We start from the raw sequence: 18,915 nt of genomic DNA on the forward strand, positions 1-18,915 counted from the left end.
CGACGTGGCAGCACAGGGCAGGAGACCCTAACAGCAGGCTAGAATGTTATGAATCAACATGTGTTCAAAAGCAGATAATGGATATAAAGGCTGTTTGACAACACCTTTGTGATCACAAACACCATTGTGACTTCTTCAAACTGTGTACACATTTTCAGAATAACTGTTGATACTCTTCCCAATATATTATTACTGTTATTATTCCATTTTATTTATAAGGTGCCACAAGTAGTCCACAGAGCCGTACATAAAGCACACATTAGTACAATACAGGGTAAACACAATATCACATTACAGTAGCCAAAACTAAATGGAGTACAAGTCACAATTAGCACCACAAATTTCAGTACACAATACAGCTGGAATGTAAGGTAAGCGAAGGCGTGATCGATGTACTACTTGGAGAGTGCAGTCTTTGGGAGAGATAAATGACTACACTTAAGAGAAGATGCAGGTGAGATGGTCATTGGGTAGGTGAGGGCTTGTGTGAGAGAAGAGGGCTGTGAGAACAGGAGGAAAGAGGACCCTGCTCCAAGGAGCTTACAATCTAGGGGGGAGAGGGAAGACAGACAGATGGCATGAGGCGCAAACAAGCCTGAGGGCAGGAAGTAAGCAGGGTAGAGGTGGAGGAGAGGCGATGGTCATTGGCCAACTGGGGAGTATGTAGAGAGATTGTTTTGAGACTTCAGTGCAATTGCATGAGACTCCTAAAGCCACTGTGATGGTCTTCTGCCTACAACAGCCGCCCGTTGTTCCCTTAGTGTATTATGCACACACCGGTACATCAAGCAGTAGGGGCTCATAAATTGGCTGGAGACCACTGGATAATTGGGTAGATTGTAACAAAAGGCAGATTGGGTAGCCAACATGGAAATGGCACATGCAGGGTTAACCAGCAAAGTAGAATCAAGGCCACAGCAGCAACCGGCTCTGTGTGTGGTAGAGCAACTCAACACAGTGTGGCTAGATAGGAGTGTTAGTAGGTTGAGCTGTGGAAGACAGAAACAATAGAAAAACAATGGCAGAGCAAAAACCAAGAGGTAGATAACAATAGCAAGGACTGGGTTCAGGCATGGCTGGGAAACCCAAGACACTTACATTCAGAGTATCCAAAGGAAGGATACATGAGTACAGTACAGGAGCAGGACTGACTACCATATAACAGAGAGTAGATCCATTCTGGACAGTCAGAATGGGAAGGCCCACATAATTAGTAATTTTATGCAGCTGCAGTGCTGCATGTAGCCTAGGCATTCAGGGCTGCTAGGTAACTGCAGCTGCCATAGCTGTCCGGCGACCCGCAGAGGAGAAAATCTGCAGCGGCAACTTGTAACAGTCCCCTTCCCCATGAGGAGGGGTTAAAAAAAAACTAGAACCAGGCATATCTTGAAATTCCTTGAAAAAGGATCTCTTTAAATCCAAAGCATGCCGATATCATCCAGGGTCATAACCCTTCCAGTGAACCAAGAAATGGAATTGCCCCCATATAAACTTGGAATCCAGACTCTATTTCCACAACAGACTCTTGGTGACCTTGGGCCAAATTGGAGATTACTTCCTAGGATGACAAGTTTTTCAGGGACAAACAAGAGAAACGGAGGGGGTCTCTTGAGGAGCTTGTGCCTGCATGGACTGAACATGGGAGGCAAGATCTTGAGCTAAACTAGGATGGATAGACGTGGCTGGAATGATTGGAATTTTATATATGTTACGATCCTGATGCTCAGGACAGGGGAGATCTTATGTAGTGAGTCCTGAGCACCAAGACGGAATGCTGGGATTGGGAAATGGGAAGGAAATAGCCCCTAGCACCCTACCTCCGTTGTCTTACCCGTGTTATCAATTCACGCCTGAACGACTATGGATTCTTGGGCCCATGGCAGCCGCGTTTGAAGGGCGGATTAGGTCTGCCCAACTCCGATGCCCCCTCAGGTCTTAAAGAGAGACAAGGCGTGAACTGAGACAGGGTAATAACAAGGGGACCTCTAACTGAAACAACCACGCTAGGGGCTAAAAACTACCTAAAAACTGAACGTATGTGCGGCACGCCGCCAAAGGAAAAGAACTACAAAGAAACCACTGTCCACTCCCCTACACGGCACCACCGAGTTCCGGGGAGGACAGTGAAAGCGGAAACCTCCGCAAATGCACCAATTCACAGTAAAGTAAACACTAAGCGGCATAGGCCGCAACACGCGGCAGCAGCCGCTACTCACGAAACCGGGCGAGAACCCCAGATGACAAACAGGTTCGCAAGGACTAGAAGGATTCCCAGGACCGGCTTCGGACCTCCAAAGTACCAAAGGGCAGGGAGCAAGATCCACCAAACACGGCTGACAGGAACAGAGTTCTGCAAGGCAGGAACAGCATACAAGAAGCTATCACCGGCGGGGCTGCAGTGTGCTGGCTCACATAAAAAGGCCCTGCTGGCCAATAACAGGAGGGCCAGCAGGACCAGCCCCCAGACCCTAATTACTAGTTGCCGTGCAGCTGCCCTTCTGCACGAGCAACCTAATTAACTATTCTTAGCAACGGGGAACGCAGTCCACCTGTGGCGTCCCCGTTGCTATGCACCCGGCGGCCCTGCACGCACAGTGTCCTGCGTTGCCAGGGACCCGGCGGCTATCGTGCGCACGGCGTCCTGGCGTTGCTAGGCGCCGTGCGGGGGACAGGGAAGGAGAGAGGCGCGGCGGCCGTGACCGCTGCTCAGTCAGGGCACGGCCGAAGACCGCCGCACCTAACAATATATAGAGGTATCTTGAACATAAAGGAAACTAAAAGACAAAGCATTTGCTTTATTGTTCTTGGACCCAGGCCTGTAGGTGATGATAATATTAAAAGGGGTAAAGAATAATTCCCAGCGGGCCTGCCTAAAATTTAGCCTTTTGTCTGACTTGATGTACAGTAAATTTGTATGTTTGGTGATAACCGTAATAATATGCTACCTCTAACCAGTGCCTCCAATCTTCAAATGCCCACTTGATAGCCAAAAGTTCCCAATTTCTGACATCGCAGCTGGCCTCAGCAGTAGAAATGTTTTGGAACAAGAAGGTACAGGGGTGCAAGTTATTATGATTAAGTTCCTTCTGAGAGATAATTTTCCCCACACCAACCTCATATGTGTCCACTTCCACAGTTAAAGACAGGCCTGGGTTTGGATGATGTAGGATTAGAGCAGAAACAAAAGCTGTTTTCAGAGCTTCAAAGGCTTAGCCTTGTAGTGAAGAGTAGGAGGTGTCAGACCCCCTTTAACGCAATGATCGGGGCAGTCAAAACAGATAATGAGCGGATGAATATCCAATACTAATTTGCAAAGCCTAGGAAGCATTGAATGGCCTTCAGGCTGGTTGGTTGAACCCAGTCTAGGATGCATCGCCTGAAGTTTACTGGGGTCCATGGCAAACACCTTTGGGTTATGATGTATACTAAGGAAACCTTCTCCACTTCAAACTCACTTCTCACGCTTTGCGTACAAATGGTGTGCACAGCGTTTAAAAAGAACCGGATTGACATGGTGACAATGCTGCTCCAAGGACTGAGAATAAATCAAGATGTCATCTAAATACACTATGACAAAGCCCCCCAGGAATTTGCAGAGGACATCATTGATTAAATCTTGAAAAACTGCAGGTGCATTGGACAGACCAAAGGACATGACCAGATACTCATAGTGCCAAGAGTGGGTGTTGAACGCAGTCTTCCATTCATTGCCTTCCTTTATGTGGATTAGATTATACGCAATCCGTAGGTTGATTTTCAAAAAAACTGTCTTCTCTCTGAGATGGTCGAAAAGATCTGTGATCAAAGGTAATGGGTATGCAATGTATACTTGACCCCCGTAATCTATGAAAGGTTGGAGAGTCCCATATCTTTTTGCAACAAAGAAAAAAGGCCGAATGAAGTCTTTGCTAAGTTTCTCTTGAATGTATTTATCCATGGCCTTAGTTTCTGGAATGAACAGAGCAGCATAATCTACCATTAAGGAACTTGGTGCTCGGTAAGAGGTCTATGGCACAATCATTTTCGGGGCACGTATCTGCCATCAACTGCAAGCTCGTACATGCTAAAACATGGTGAATGCATCACTACTGCTGTGTCCAGTCTGTGTAGCCAAAGGCCTACACTTAGCCTTGATATTCCCTGTATTTGTGTACGCAGCTGTGAATGAGTTTGCGATGGCTCTGGTGGGCATTTCTTTTCATTCCTGGGCAACAGCTTCACTTGCTAGCATTACCAGTTCTTTGGCCTAGAAAATCTTAATTGCATTTGCGTACAAACATAAATTAGGGCCCAAGAATCCACCAGAAGATAAAGCCCTGGATGATCTCCTTGCCTAATAAAAGAGCCCCTTTAAGAATCTTGCTCCTGATGCCAAAACTGTGGATTTATTATTGGACTAGTTACCAGCCCGTCAGAATGACGGAACAACATAACAGTAATGTCAGCACCTTCAACTGTGCGCGCCCAACCAGAGCAACACTTGAATTGCTCCATCGGGCACCATCTAATGGCCACCAGCACGCAAAACACTTTAATTCCTCCCACAGAAGTGAGGAGCAGCATTACCCTTTTATTATATAGGATAGGGCTCACCAAGGTGTTATGTTTCATTGTATTGGCACATATGGGAGTTGATTTAGAGTTGGGAGTAAAGAAAAAAAAAAAAAGCAGTATCTTTGCACTTGGGTAAAACCACACTGCACTGCAGGTGCAGCAGATTTAAAAGGAGCAGAGAGATTTAGATTTAATAGCGGTGTAGCCAAACTCCAATTTGCTGTGTGAAATAAAACTGTTGCACATTTATGACCATGCATGCAAAAATATAAATGTATATGCACCCCTTAAATTGAAACATGGTTTGATCCAGATTTTTTTTTTATTTGCTCCCAACTCAGAATCAGACCTATAGCTTAATTTTACACTTTTTCTGTAATTCTAGACTACAGTGTAATGCTCTAGTTCTGTTTTGAGTGTTAAATGCCCTTAATAGTGTTGTTAATCTGGTATAAAATATCTTTATTTTCCGTAGTGTGCCATTACCCTCCCAGTCATCATTTGCAGATTTAAGGTATATGCAGCGATGGGATTAACCGAATTGCAAAACTTCCCAAATAGTTATCATTCCAAAACCAGATAGGGACTTCACTTGATGTAGCAACTATCTCACTATTACATGTAGATCTAGTTCTTGCTAAAATCTTGGCCAATAGATTGAATAAAGTTATGACATCATTTGTGCATCAGAACCAGGTCTAATACTAGAAGTTATCTTGCTGATTATCCTCCCTCATTCCGAGTTGATCGCTCGCTAGCTGCTTTTAGCAGCAGTGCAAACGCTAAACCGCCTCCCTCTGGGAGTGTATCTTAGCTTAGCAGAAGTGCGAACGAAAGGTTAGCAGAACTGCTCGTGAAAATTTTCATGCAGTTTCTGAGCAGCTCCAGACCTACTCCTACCTTGCAATCACTTCAGTCTGTTTAGTTCCTGCTTTGACGTCACAAACACGCCCTGCGTTCGGACAGCCACTCCCCCGTTTCCCCAGGCACGCCTGCGTTTTTTAGCACACTCCCGGAAAACGGCCAGTTACCACCCAGAAACACCCACTTCCTGTCAATCACTCACCGATCAACAGAGCGTCAGAAAAGCGTTGCTCGCCCTGGTGTAAAACTGCATAGTTTTGTGTGAAAGTACTTCACGCATGCGTACTGCACGGCAGCTAGCGATCAACTCGGAATGAGGGCCATCATCCCTTCTGGTGGCTCTGGTTGCTGAAAAAGCCTTAGACAGAGTTGGCAATCTATGCCATGGGCACGAGAGGATCTTCATGAGATTAGTAGCCTCCCTTAATTGTAATTCCCCAGCCTCCATCTTGGCTAACAGCTTTAAGTATTATCCCTTTCCAATTTATAAGATCAATAGCTAGGGCTGTCTATTATCGCTTGTCATTGTTGCTCTAATGATAGAAACCATAGCTGGCAAAAACCTTATACACAAGTTCCACCACAGAGGGCGCCTAACCCCCGTCACACACGGGTTCCCATGGTAACCGCCCCACAATGCATTGCACTATAGTCGGTCCGTGATTGATGACGTCAGGGACCTCGAGGACGGCGTCCGGAAGGCGGACTGCACGGAAGCTGCTGTAGTCTCACTTTGCTATTTAAGGTAAGCACTTTTCATGATTTGTTTTTCAGCACCTTGACAAAAAGGCTGTTTAAGCCTTGAAACGTTGGACAAATAAATATACTCTATTTAAGAAGCCCGTGGAGTGCCATCCTTCCCATACATATGGGATTTGCTGTATATATATATATATATATATATATATATGGAGATAGGAATTGGCACTCAGTGTTGCTATGAAATGGTTAATTTAAAAGCCAAAAAAATGTGTATTTCTTGTTTTATAAAAAATATTTAATATATATGAGAGTAAAAAGTTATACAAAGTACATAAAAAAAGACATAACATTTTTTGGGAATATGGACCCTTTGAAGAAGTCTGATGAGACGAAACGCGTTGGATTTCCTGCACTAACTCCCTGCTGTTTTTTAAGCTAAGTTGATCTCCTTATCCTTTTAATATTTTCTTGGTCCATATTCCTAAAAAATGTTATGTCTTTTTTTATGTACTTTGTATAACTTTTTACTCTCATATATATTAAATATTTTTTATAAAACAAGAAATACACTTTTTTGGCTTTTTAATTAACCATTTCTTAGCAACACTGAGCGCCGATTCCTATCTCTCCATATTTCCATACGTCCAGCAGTACTATACCGGCACTAGGGCTTGGCAGACACCTTTAATGAGGTTATGTGTGTTTTGTTTATGGTCATTTTAATCTCATTTTAGATTATTTAATATAACGTCTACTGAGATCATACCTCACAAGTGGCACTGTACTCCCCCCCCTCTTTTATATATATATATATATATATGTAGATTGGACCGGCACTCCCACAATAACGAGCAGCTGCCCTGGTGCCCTCTGCAGTAAGTTCAATTGCATAAGTGTAGTCAATAATCAGCGGCACTCAGAGTCTGTTCAGTGATGAAAAATGTATTAAAAAATTACTGCATTGTCCAACATTTCAGGACTGGCACGTCCCTTTGACAAAGGGATGTGCCAGTCCCGAAACGTTTGACAATGCAGTAATTTTGTAATACATTTCTCGATCACTGAACAGACTCTGAGTGCCGCTGATTATTTACTACGCATATATATATCTATATATCTATATATATATATAGTTATACACAGTATATATTGTGGTGAGAGGGCTAGGGCTTGTGTCTCACCACAATTGCCCACATTCTGGTGGGATCAGCTACCTCCAAGGAAGAAGACAAGAAGTCCTGCACAGCTGCAGGTGGAGAGACAGATGTCCGGGTTTTCCAGCTCACCCAGAGGTAGCAGGAAGTCAGCTGAAGAGAGGGGTTTAAAAATCTCATTTATCCACAATGCATGGCGCTGGTGCCTGTTAGAGCCCAGTGAGCAGGGCTGAGTTTATAGCACCAGGGACTGTGGACATTGGCCATGCCAGGAGACAATGGCATGTGTAGCTGCAAGCCACTGCAGGAGAATGACTTTGGAATACGGGAAGTGCTAGGACCTTTTATGTAACATAGTAACTAAGGTTGAAAAAAGACAATTGTCCATCGAGTTCAACCTATTTGTGGTCTCCTATGCAGACCTATTATAGGACTAGTTATTTTTATGTTAGGACTAGTTATATTAACTATAATGCGTGACTACGCACCATAACCCTGAATATCTTTATCCAATAGGAATTTATCTAACCCTGAGGTGGTCATTCCGAGTTGATCGCTCGCTAACAGTTTTTAGCAGCCGTACAAACGCTATGCCGCCTCCCACTGGGAGTGTATTTTAGCTTAGCAGAAGTGCGAACGAAAGGATCGCAGAGTGGCTACTAAATATTTTTGTGCAGTTTCAGAGTAGCTTCAGACCTACTCAGCGCTTGCGATCACTTCAGACTATTCAGTTCCTATTTTGACGTCACAAACACGCCCTGCGTTCGGCCATCCATGCCTGCATTTTTCCTGGCACGCCTGCGTTTTTCCGAACACTCCCTGAAAATGGCCAGTTGACACCCAGAAACGCCCTCTTCCTGTCAATCACTCTGTGGCCAGCAGTGCGACTGAAACTACATCTTTCGTTGTAATAGTACGACGTGCGTGCGCATTGCCCTGCATGCACAGAAGTGACGATTTTATGCCTGATCGCTATGCAGCGAACGAAAGCAGCTAGCAATCAACTCGGAATGACCCCCTGAGTCCGCTGTTACTACTCTCTCAGGCAGGGAATTCCAAATACGTATTGTCCTTACCGTGAAAAAACCTTTTGCCACAATGTGCGGAAACTCCTCTCCTCTAACCTAAGCGAGTGACCACGTGTCCTCTGTGCTGATCTTATAGAAAACAGGTCCCTCCCAAGCTCTGTGTATTGACCCTTTATATATTTGTAGAGGTTGATCATGTCCCCTCTTAGTCTCCTCTTTTCCAATGTAAACATGCCTAGCCTTGCAAGCCTTTCCTCGTATTCCAGCGTCTCCATGCCCTTGATTAGTTTGGTCACCCACCTCTGAACCTTTTCTAGCTCCAGGATATCCTTTTTGTAATATGGTGTGTCAAAGTCAGAAAAATATCACGCTGCACGTTGCCATATATTCACCTCATGCGCGTGCCTGCTGCACGTGCACATTCTCTCCCGTGCGTGCGGATACTCGCAGCCGCGTGATGGCGCCTCGGCCATGCGCTCGAGCGCGTGGTATGTGCATTTACGGTAGAGTTTGTGTGCGTCTAGCGGGCGACTCAATCGTTAGATAATAAATCCATATAGCATGTTTTATAGATAATGTTCCCCTTAGTAATAACTGTAAGTTTGTTTAATGTGACTTGTTCACGGACTTTGGAATCCCTCTTTTTATGGTACGAAGGGTCAGACAGGGTTTGAACAGCTGTGTCTGGTACCTAACTGAAGAGTATTTTAATAGCAACAATCCGGTGCTGGTTAGGTAAAGATTAATCGCTCCTGCGTATAGTTATGGCCATTAGTAGATTCTGGACATTTCATATATTTGCGATTCATTATCCATGCGGCGGGAATCCGGAGATTCCCACCCACCTGAGCTGTTTGAAATAGTCACAGCCCACCTGTTCAAACTAACCTATGACCTTTTGATATGATGCGAGGAGACATTCCTGTGTCCAATGAACAATGAGATTGTAGGTCCCTTTGTAGTATACTGTACTCAGTGTATATAAGATCAGCCAGCCTGGACAGCTCCCCCACTCTCCACAAACGGTTTTCATATTGACTAACTCGGAGCTGGTACCAGGCTGCGCTGCGATCGTTCCCAGTGTGTGTAAGTAATTCTCTGTGATTATCTCGCTCTTTGTTTGTATTGGCCACATTCTCTCTCTCTCTCTCTGTTTAGTTTAAGATTGTAACGTTATTATATATTTCTGTCTAGATATTCTGTTAGAATTATATGTTAGTATGTAGTGTATGACTTGTAACTGTTTTACCCCTTTTCGATATAACTAAAAACTTGTTAGTAAAGGTGTTGGATCCTTAGCACGGTATTGTGTGTTCATTACATTGCAGAGGGTAATAGGAGCGTCTCGATCGCTCAAACAGCTTTAGTGTTAACAAGGTTAAGCAGCGTTATATCGCTACAGTGTTTCAGTACAAGGTTTACAGTATAAGAATATCCTTTCTGTGTGTTACATTCAAGGTTTACTGATTGTCATCTTATGAGCGTCTGCGCCGCTCGTGATCTCCTCGTGGTCTCGAGCGTCTGCTACGCTGATAGCGTAGCATTACGGTAGTCGCTCGCCTATAGCGTGCTCGACACCACGCATTAAGCTGTGAGCGAGCGTGCCGCATGTGCGTCTCGATAACGGCCTAGCGTATGCTATGCTAAATACGTACCCTTACGGTACCCCATACGCCAATTGCGTACTGTGTCTCTTACCCATTATTGTGAAGTTATAAGGTAATCTAAATCAGCATTATCAATTGGGGGCTCGTCCGTCCTCTACATATCCGCACTAGCGAAAACAAACGTTATCTGTCAGCAAGGGCGGGAAGGCAGTATCCCTTCGTATCGGGATACAGGAGTGCTGACTAGATAAGCGTCTGTTTCGCTAGATTGAAGGAGTGCTGGTGGGATCCGGAACCGGAGGTAAGAACAATACGCTATTGTTTTTTTAAAACTGTTTATTTCTGTTTTGCGTACACACGCACGCACACACACAACTGTATCTCTTTTCATTTGTGTATTTTCACATATCACCTTCCTGTTTGCCATTTCACAATTGATAACGTGCTGAGAAAGATTTGTTGCTATTGGTAGTTAAAAGTTAATATTAATACGTAAGGAAGTAATTTGTAAAACACGCACACGGCTTGCCTAAAATACAAGGAAGTTCTGTGTGGTGTTCAGTAGATGATTACAATTAAAGGTAATTTACATTGATAAACGTGTTAGTTGTGTTACTGTGGACATACCTGGCTTGCGTACACGTGTCTCTAACAAGGGGCAGAACGAGTGTACGCGACGCAAGGGTCGACGCACGGAGCGTATATTACGCAACGGAGCGTCTGGGTACGCCTACATACTACAAATCACACGATAGTATTATTTTAAATAGGCGAAAAGGAGGCAACGCGATAATAGCGCAAGTCAATTTCAGTGTCCAAAATTCTAAGCTAATAGATCCTTCTCTAATTTGCAACTCATCTGGACTGAACTGTGTTACTGAATGAAAGGGATTTCTGCGCAGAAACGAAAGTAAAGTGTATATGAGGTGAAAGAGTGTGTATACATATATATATAAGTTTCTAATTTTTGGGGTTTGAACCAAAGGAAATCATCGAGTTCTCGTGAAGGTACATACGTGTAAGTGACTGCATGGTGGCTTGGGAGGCATCCCTTGTTAAACATTTAAAAAAGAGCATTAGAGTATAGCAGACCAGGAGGTCTACTGTAGCACAGACCAGGAGGTCCAGGTACAGCAGACTAAGAAGTCCGCTATAGATAAAGAGTAGCACAACACCAGAAAGGGTTGGTGCGATACCCATATAGGCCATTAAGCTCAGGCTGAAGGAATTCGCAGCCACAATTTTCGATTCCACTGGTCGCTCCGCACATAAGATTAGTTGCTTATGTGCAGAACGATTGTACCGCACGTAATTGTGTGCATTAGTTAGTAACTTGACCCAGTAGCATTTGCGTACGCTAGAGGGGTCATAAACGCTATTTGTACATTCTAACGTGATTTGTGTAATATTTTTTTATTTTAAGGAAAGTTCGCTAGTCACTTGGGAACTATCCAACAACCAATAGTTACTGGAAAGGGTTAAGTGCTCTTCGGATCACACCCACATGTTCCAGTAAATAGAGGTTCAGGTCGCAGGGGCCCTAGGTTGAGTACGCCAGCGCTAAGGCAGTGTGTGGGCGTATTGGGCGACGTGGGCGAGTGAGTGGAGTACTCGGTAAACTTCGCCGCCGGCCTGCCCAGGACATCTTGGTTTTGTAAGGGTTCGCTGAAGACCCTGATTTGAAGGTCAGAGGTAGTGAAAGCAACACCTGCAAGGATGGGGGCCAGTTGTTCAGGTAGGGGGCGATCAACCTCGGTTCGGGTTGACTTAGTAAACCGACCAATCGGGTCGGCAAGGTATGTAATGTGTGAGAAATACGGATCACACACAGAGGTTTTGTGCGATGAATGGGAAAGAATGACTGTGCACGATGGGGAAAAGTTCCCACGGGTAGGCAGTTTTAGCCCAGATGTGTTGCAAAATCTAAGGAGAAGGATATGTCTCATTAAATCTACAAAGAGACGAATCAAACATTATGACTATTTACAGTTATGGCAGCATGAGGGTGAAATACAGAGAGGATTGGCTCAGGCGGCTGGATCTAACCCTATCAAGAAACTGATAGCCACGGCGCCACCGCCACCATACATAACGGGAGAGCAGGTGGTCACAGAGAATGGCACACTGGTGAATGATAAACATGCACTTAGTAACTGTATAAATGTTAAGAATAATGTGACTAAGATTATTGATGCAAATACTAACCCGTGCAAGCTGTACCCTGTTTTAAACTTTCCCCAGGAGTGTGATCAAGAGGATGAGCCAACAACAATATCGGCACTCTCTCTAGCAGCCACCATAGCAGAAACAACAGTGGGCACGGCCCAACCCGTAAGATTAGCGTCAAAGCCCCCTAGCGGAGGGACAGGTGAGGTCGTATCATCTGGTAAGTACGGCACCATACACTATGCTGAAACCATTTCACCACATATTGTAGAATCTACTCAGAAGGATGTTATTGGACTTAATCCCGCTAGGGTAATAGCAGTGCCAAATGGGAAAACTGACACTTCAGGAATCACTCCTGTCAGAAACATCGCCATGCACTGCCCCTTTTCCCGAATGGAATTAAGAACAATGGTGTCTGAATTCCCTGATCCTAGGAAAGATCTAGCTGCTAGTCAGAAATACATTAGAGATCTAGGAAATACTGTGGAGCCCAATAACAAAGACTGGCAGATATTGCTGAGGGCATGTTTACCCTCCAATGTCGACTCAGCAAGATTTTTAGCTGACTGTAAATTAGATGACGATGTACCCCTTACGGATGTGTACAACCAAGATAATGTAAAGAGAATAAATTTACAGTTAAAAGAGTATTTTCCAGCTGTTGCCAAATGGAATAAATTTTTTCCCATCAGACAAAAAGAGGGAGAAACAGCTGCTGATTATTTTCATCGGGCACTACAGGAAATGGCTAAGTATACAGGCATAGAAGACATTACAACAAATGTAAATCATAGAGCAGTAGCAGTATCTGTGTTAATGGAAGGTTTAAAAGAAGTATTAAGGACAAGGGTACAGACCACCCAACCATGTTGGCGAGGTCTGTCGGTGGCTACTTTGAGAGAGGCCGCTGTTGATCATGAACGGAATATCACCAGACACAGGGAGTCACAAAGTGATAAGTTAATGGCCGTAAGTATACAGGCCCTGACCACAAGGCCATCTCTGTATAAATCTCCGACCCCTGTGGGTAAGTCAAATGTGGTAACTTGTTATTACTGTCATAAAGAGGGACATTTTGCACGAGACTGTAGATCAAAGAATTCACAAAGATCATACCAACCCCCTAGACAACGACATGACACAGGAAATTGGGATCAAGGACCGCAGAGACGGAGTTATGAGCTACACGCAGGGGAAACAAAAAGGTATCCCCCAAAAAGAGACTGGCAAGTCACTGATAGATCCCATTTACCCCCTTCACAGGTAATAGCTGCCAGCGCAATACAGGGAGGCCACCACGCACCATAGGGGCGAGGCCACACCTGTAATCTGCAGCCAGTGAAATTAATTGCGAACCTTGGAAGTGAACCCGAGGTCACAATTGATGTAGCTGGTAAATCTCTAAATTTCCTTGTAGAAATTTAAAGTATGTTTTGGTCTGTATTGATGTATTCTCAAATTGGGTTGAAGCATTTCCTGCGGCCACAAATACCGCTGTATTTACTGTAAAGAAAATTGTGCAGGAATTTGTGTGTAGATACGGTATCCCTAGAATAATTGAAAGTGATAGGGGTACCCATTTCACAGGTGAAGTCTTTCAAACAATGTGTAAGTTGATGGGAATTAATAGTAAGCTGCATACTCCGTACCGCCCCCAGGCGAGCGCGAAGGTGGAAAGAGTAAACAGCACTATTAAAAATAAATTGAGCAAGGTAATGACTGAAACAGGACTGTTATGGCCTGAAGCTTTGCCAATCGTATTATACAGCATCAGAACCACTCCCAGGTCCCCTCTTAATCTGTCTCCTTTTGAAATTCTGTTTGGTCGACAACCCCATGTTATGATTAACCCCCAGGATGATTTGAAATGTAACAATGAAGTAACCGTAAAGTACTTGGTTAAGATGAGTAAGCAATTGAGGAATCAGAATGATAATCTAAAGTTGGTGATTCCTGATTTGCCAGACAGTAATTGTCATGACATTGAACCTGGGGATTATGTAATGATACGGAATTTTCTACGCTCAGGTTGCCTTATTGACAGATGGGAAGGACCATATCAAGTCTTATTGACCAGCACAACTGCTTTGAAGGTTGCCGAGAGAGAGACTTGGGTCCATTCGTCTCATTGTAAAAAGGTCACTGACCCAGAGAGGTCCCGTGATAAAGAACAGACGGTAGAGGTTGTATCACTAGAGTGTCTGTTCAGGGAGGATTGAGACGACACCTGAGCGCTGAGAATAACAAGACCGGAAGCTTGTCGAGCCAGATTTCTTTTTCCCATTTGTTATTTTCTCCAGTTCCCACCTCCCTCCTATTTCCTTTCCCCCTTCTTATTTTTCTCCTTTTACTCCTCAAAGATGGACTTGCCCCAAGAGACTGTGATCCGGATTTTCCTGTTGACCATGATGTTGACCAGAGCAGTCTGTTTCGGTGAGAGTACCATGGAGGTCGAGAAAGGATCGGGAATGGGTTCTGATGACCAGGATGCAGGCGTAGATTTCCAAGAACAACATAATCTCCGAGTAAAGGCGAGTATCAGAAAACAATCTGATAGCATTGACAATAGAAGGAATTGTGAAGGATTGATAGCTGAAGAGAACTGCATCTGTAGGCATTGTGACAATATAGTTGAGGATGGGTGCATAAAGAAATGTCAGTCCAGTTTTAATGTCCACATGGACCGGCATCCATTGAGTGACTATCACTCCTTAGTGGGTAAAGTGTTAAATCAGACAGACTGTTGGGTATGCTCTCAAGTACCTCAAGGCCATAGCAAATCAGGACTAGTACCATTCCCTTTAACGGTAGGAGAGGTACTTGAGCTAAGTGGTGGGAGGCCGGTGGACAAGAGGTTTAATATCTCTAGTCCTCCTAGTTTGAAGCTCCACCAATATCATGTGGATAGGTCCTTAGTGTGCTTTAACATTTCCAATCCCCGAAAGCCGGGAAATTGGGAAGTGTCATGGAGTAATCAAACCATGACATTCTCACATAGAGCCGACAGATTGCCCATAGACACAGAACTTATACGCCAGATAGCCGACCATAGGAAATTCTTTCGGTATAGGTACACCTTAGGAAGTAGGATCATGCGAGTTGGAGAAGTATCACCAGGATACTGTGCACAGATCGTACAAACTGATACGTGTGCTAAACAGATGGAAGAATTAGGGTTAGGAGAGTTCACATGGAAAATCTGTAATATGGTTATGTCACACTCCGTCCCATACGTTCTCCCCGATGATGCATACTTCATATGCGGGAGGAAGGCGTATAAGTGGCTTGCCCCAAACTCAGAAGGGTTATGTTATATTGGAAAAGTACTGCCTGAGGTAATGACTGTATCCCACACTAAAATGAAAGATATTCACTGTGATGCCCAAGCTCCTTATACTCACACTCATTACGAGCACATCGTTAAACGGCACCTGATAGAAAGAACAGAGCATTCAGCCTCTGACCTGATCCATGAATCCACCGGGATTCAATTCCTACTCGCGTTAGATATCACTCGTACCGCTAGAGGAGTGATAAATTATAAATATATATCTGCGCTTGCAAATTTATTAGACAATATCACCGAAATGTATGACGACACCTTCAGGTACACTGGGAAAGAGTTACAAGCCTACAAAACGGAACTGGTTCAGCATAGGATGATTCTCAATTACCTCACAGCTGTGACAGGCGGGTATTGTGTAACCCTGGCAACTCAATATGGAATCATGTGCTGCACGTACATTACAAACAGCACGGAGGACCCAGCCGAGGTCATAGACCAAAAGATGGATGACATTTTACAATTAAAATGGGAGTTCCGAAGGAAACACAATCTCACCCTTGCTGCTGTGGGTAATGAGCTGACCAGTTGGGTGTCATGGTTGAACCCACGAAATTGGTTCTCTGGTTTAGGAGAATGGGCCCAAGGTATTATCATGGATGTAGGGAAATTTCTTTTGTGTATTCTGGGAGTCGCCATATTGGTTGGTCTGATATTTAGGTGCGTTCGGATTTTAACAAAGTGTAAACGTAGTGCCCGAGTGATGAGTTTAAGAAGCGAGGACACTGTATTAACAACGACTAATTTGATGTATGACCCAACAATAGAGACAATGTTGTGATGAAAATGTGATTCCACGGTCCGTTTCTTTCACCCGTTTCTCCTTTGTTTTCCTCCAAGGTACAAAGACCCGCTTGGAAGAAGAATTTGACAACCTTTTACACAGACCATTGATGGACAATGCCATAGACCCCCATTTTCCCTAGTGACTCTAAAATTTTACGATAGCCCAACACTTCAAAGATTGTAAGTCTATGGACATTGAGAAAGCTTTTTGCTCAAGCAATTATAGCAAAAGCATCGGGAGACTACAGTCAACATGTACATCGAGACAAGACAAGACCTCAAGCAACAAATGTACATTAAACTCACATAGTTTATGACTGCATTTACCATAATTGCTTCTTATCTTCATCTCTACCACCTTCAGGTAATGACACACATAGTCGATAGGGAATACAGGCACAGATATCAGCACTCACATATCCCCCCATTCATGTATCATCAACTAAAATGTGCTCCCCCATTTTGTTGCAACCAAAAGCCGAAAAGAGCTCGGTAAAGTTTGACAGCCCATCCACAGACCCGTACTACGGGATAAGAAGGAATTCAAATGTATACTTCGCAATACCTCGAAGCTTGATTTAAAACACGTACGGCACGATGATACATGACCCCTCAAACATGGACTCATACATACATGCTTCTACTATCTCACTAGGTCATACCTTTTTTCCCACCTTCTTCTCTTCTCCCTTACCCAATCATAGAAATGTATTTTTACATGACATATATTTTTCTCTTTTTGAACTGTTTTTAGGAAGTGGCAGTTATTGATGACTGCCAAAGGGTGGACTGTCAAAGTCAGAAAAATATCACGCTGCACGTTGCCATATATTCACCTCATGCACGTGCACATTCTCTCCCGTGCGTGCGGATACTCGCAGCCGCGTGATGGCGCCTCGGCCATGCGCTCGAGCGCGTGGTATGTGCATTTACGGTAGAGTTTGTGTGCGTCTAGCGGGCGACTCAATCGTTAGATAATAAATCCATATAGCATGTTTTATAGATAATGTTCCCCTTAGTAATAACTGTAAGTTTGTTTAATGTGACTTGTTCACGGACTTTGGAATCCCTCTTTTTATGGTACGAAGGGTCAGACAGGGTTTGAACAGCTGTGTCTGGTACCTAACTGAAGAGTATTTTAATAGCAACAATCCGGTGCTGGTTAGGTAAAGATTAATCGCTCCTGCGTATAGTTATGGCCATTAGTAGATTCTGGACATTTCATATATTTGCGATTCATTATCCATGCGGCGGGAATCCGGAGATTCCCACCCACCTGAGCTGTTTGAAATAGTCACAGCCCACCTGTTCAAACTAACCTATGACCTTTTGATATGATGCGAGGAGACATTCCTGTGTCCAATGAACAATGAGATTGTAGGTCCCTTTGTAGTATACTGTACTCAGTGTATATAAGATCAGCCAGCCTGGACAGCTCCCCCACTCTCCACAAACGGTTTTCATATTGACTAACTCGGAGCTGGTACCAGGCTGCGCTGCGATCGTTCCCAGTGTGTGTAAGTAATTCTCTGTGATTATCTCGCTCTTTGTTTGTATTGGCCACATTCTCTCTCTCTCTCTGTTTAGTTTAAGATTGTAACGTTATTATATATTTCTGTCTAGATATTCTGTTAGAATTATATGTTAGTATGTAGTGTATGACTTGTAACTGTTTTACCCCTTTTCGATATAACTAAAAGCTTGTTAGTAAAGGTGTTGGATCCTTAGCACGGTATTGTGTGTTCATTACATTGCAGAGGGTAATAGGAGCGTCTCGATCGCTCAAACAGCTTTAGTGTTAACAAGGTTAAGCAGCGTTATATCGCTACAGTGTTTCAGTACAAGGTTTACAGTATAAGAATATCCTTTCTGTGTGTTACATTCAAGGTTTACTGATTGTCATCTTGTGAGCGTCTGCGCCGCTCGTGATCTCCTCGTGGTCTTGAGCGTCCGCTACGCTGATAGCGTAGCATTACGGTAGTCGCTCGCCTATAGCGTGCTCGACACCACACATTAAGCTGTGAGCGAGCGTGCCGCATGTGCGTCTCGATCACGGCCTAGCGTATGCTACGCTAAATACGTACCCTTACGGTACCCCATACGCCAATTGCGTACTGTGTCTCTTACCCATTATTGTGAAGTTATAAGGTAATCTAAATCAGCATTATCAGGTGCCCAAAATTGCACACAGTATTCAAGATGTGGCCTCACTAGTGATTTATATAATGGGAGTATAATACTCTCGTCCCTTGCATCAATTCCCCATTTTATGCATGCTAATATCTTATTTGCCTTCATTGCTGCACTCCTACTTTGGGTACTGCTGCTTAATTTGTTATCTATGTGAACTCCTAACTTTTTCCAGTACAGAATCCCCTAATATTACCCCATTTAGTATGTAGGTGTTATTTTTGGTCTTGCCCCCACAGTGCATTACCTTACACTTGTCTGTGTTGAATTTCATTCTCCATTTTGTCGCCCATGCTTCCAGTTTAGTTTAGTCGTTCTGAAGAGACTCAGCATCCCCCTCCGTATTTATAACCTTACACAATTTGGTGTCGTCTGTGAAAATTGACACCATGCTCTCTAGACCTACTGTTAGGTCGTTGATGAATATGTTGAACAACCTTAGTACTTTAGTCCAATTTGAAAATTATCCATTGACCACAACGCGCTGCTCCCTATTATCTAACCAATTACTAACCCAA

The sequence above is a fragment of the Pseudophryne corroboree genome, chromosome 5, assembly GCF_028390025.1.
Source record: "Pseudophryne corroboree isolate aPseCor3 chromosome 5, aPseCor3.hap2, whole genome shotgun sequence".
Lineage (NCBI taxonomy): Eukaryota > Metazoa > Chordata > Amphibia > Anura > Myobatrachidae > Pseudophryne > Pseudophryne corroboree.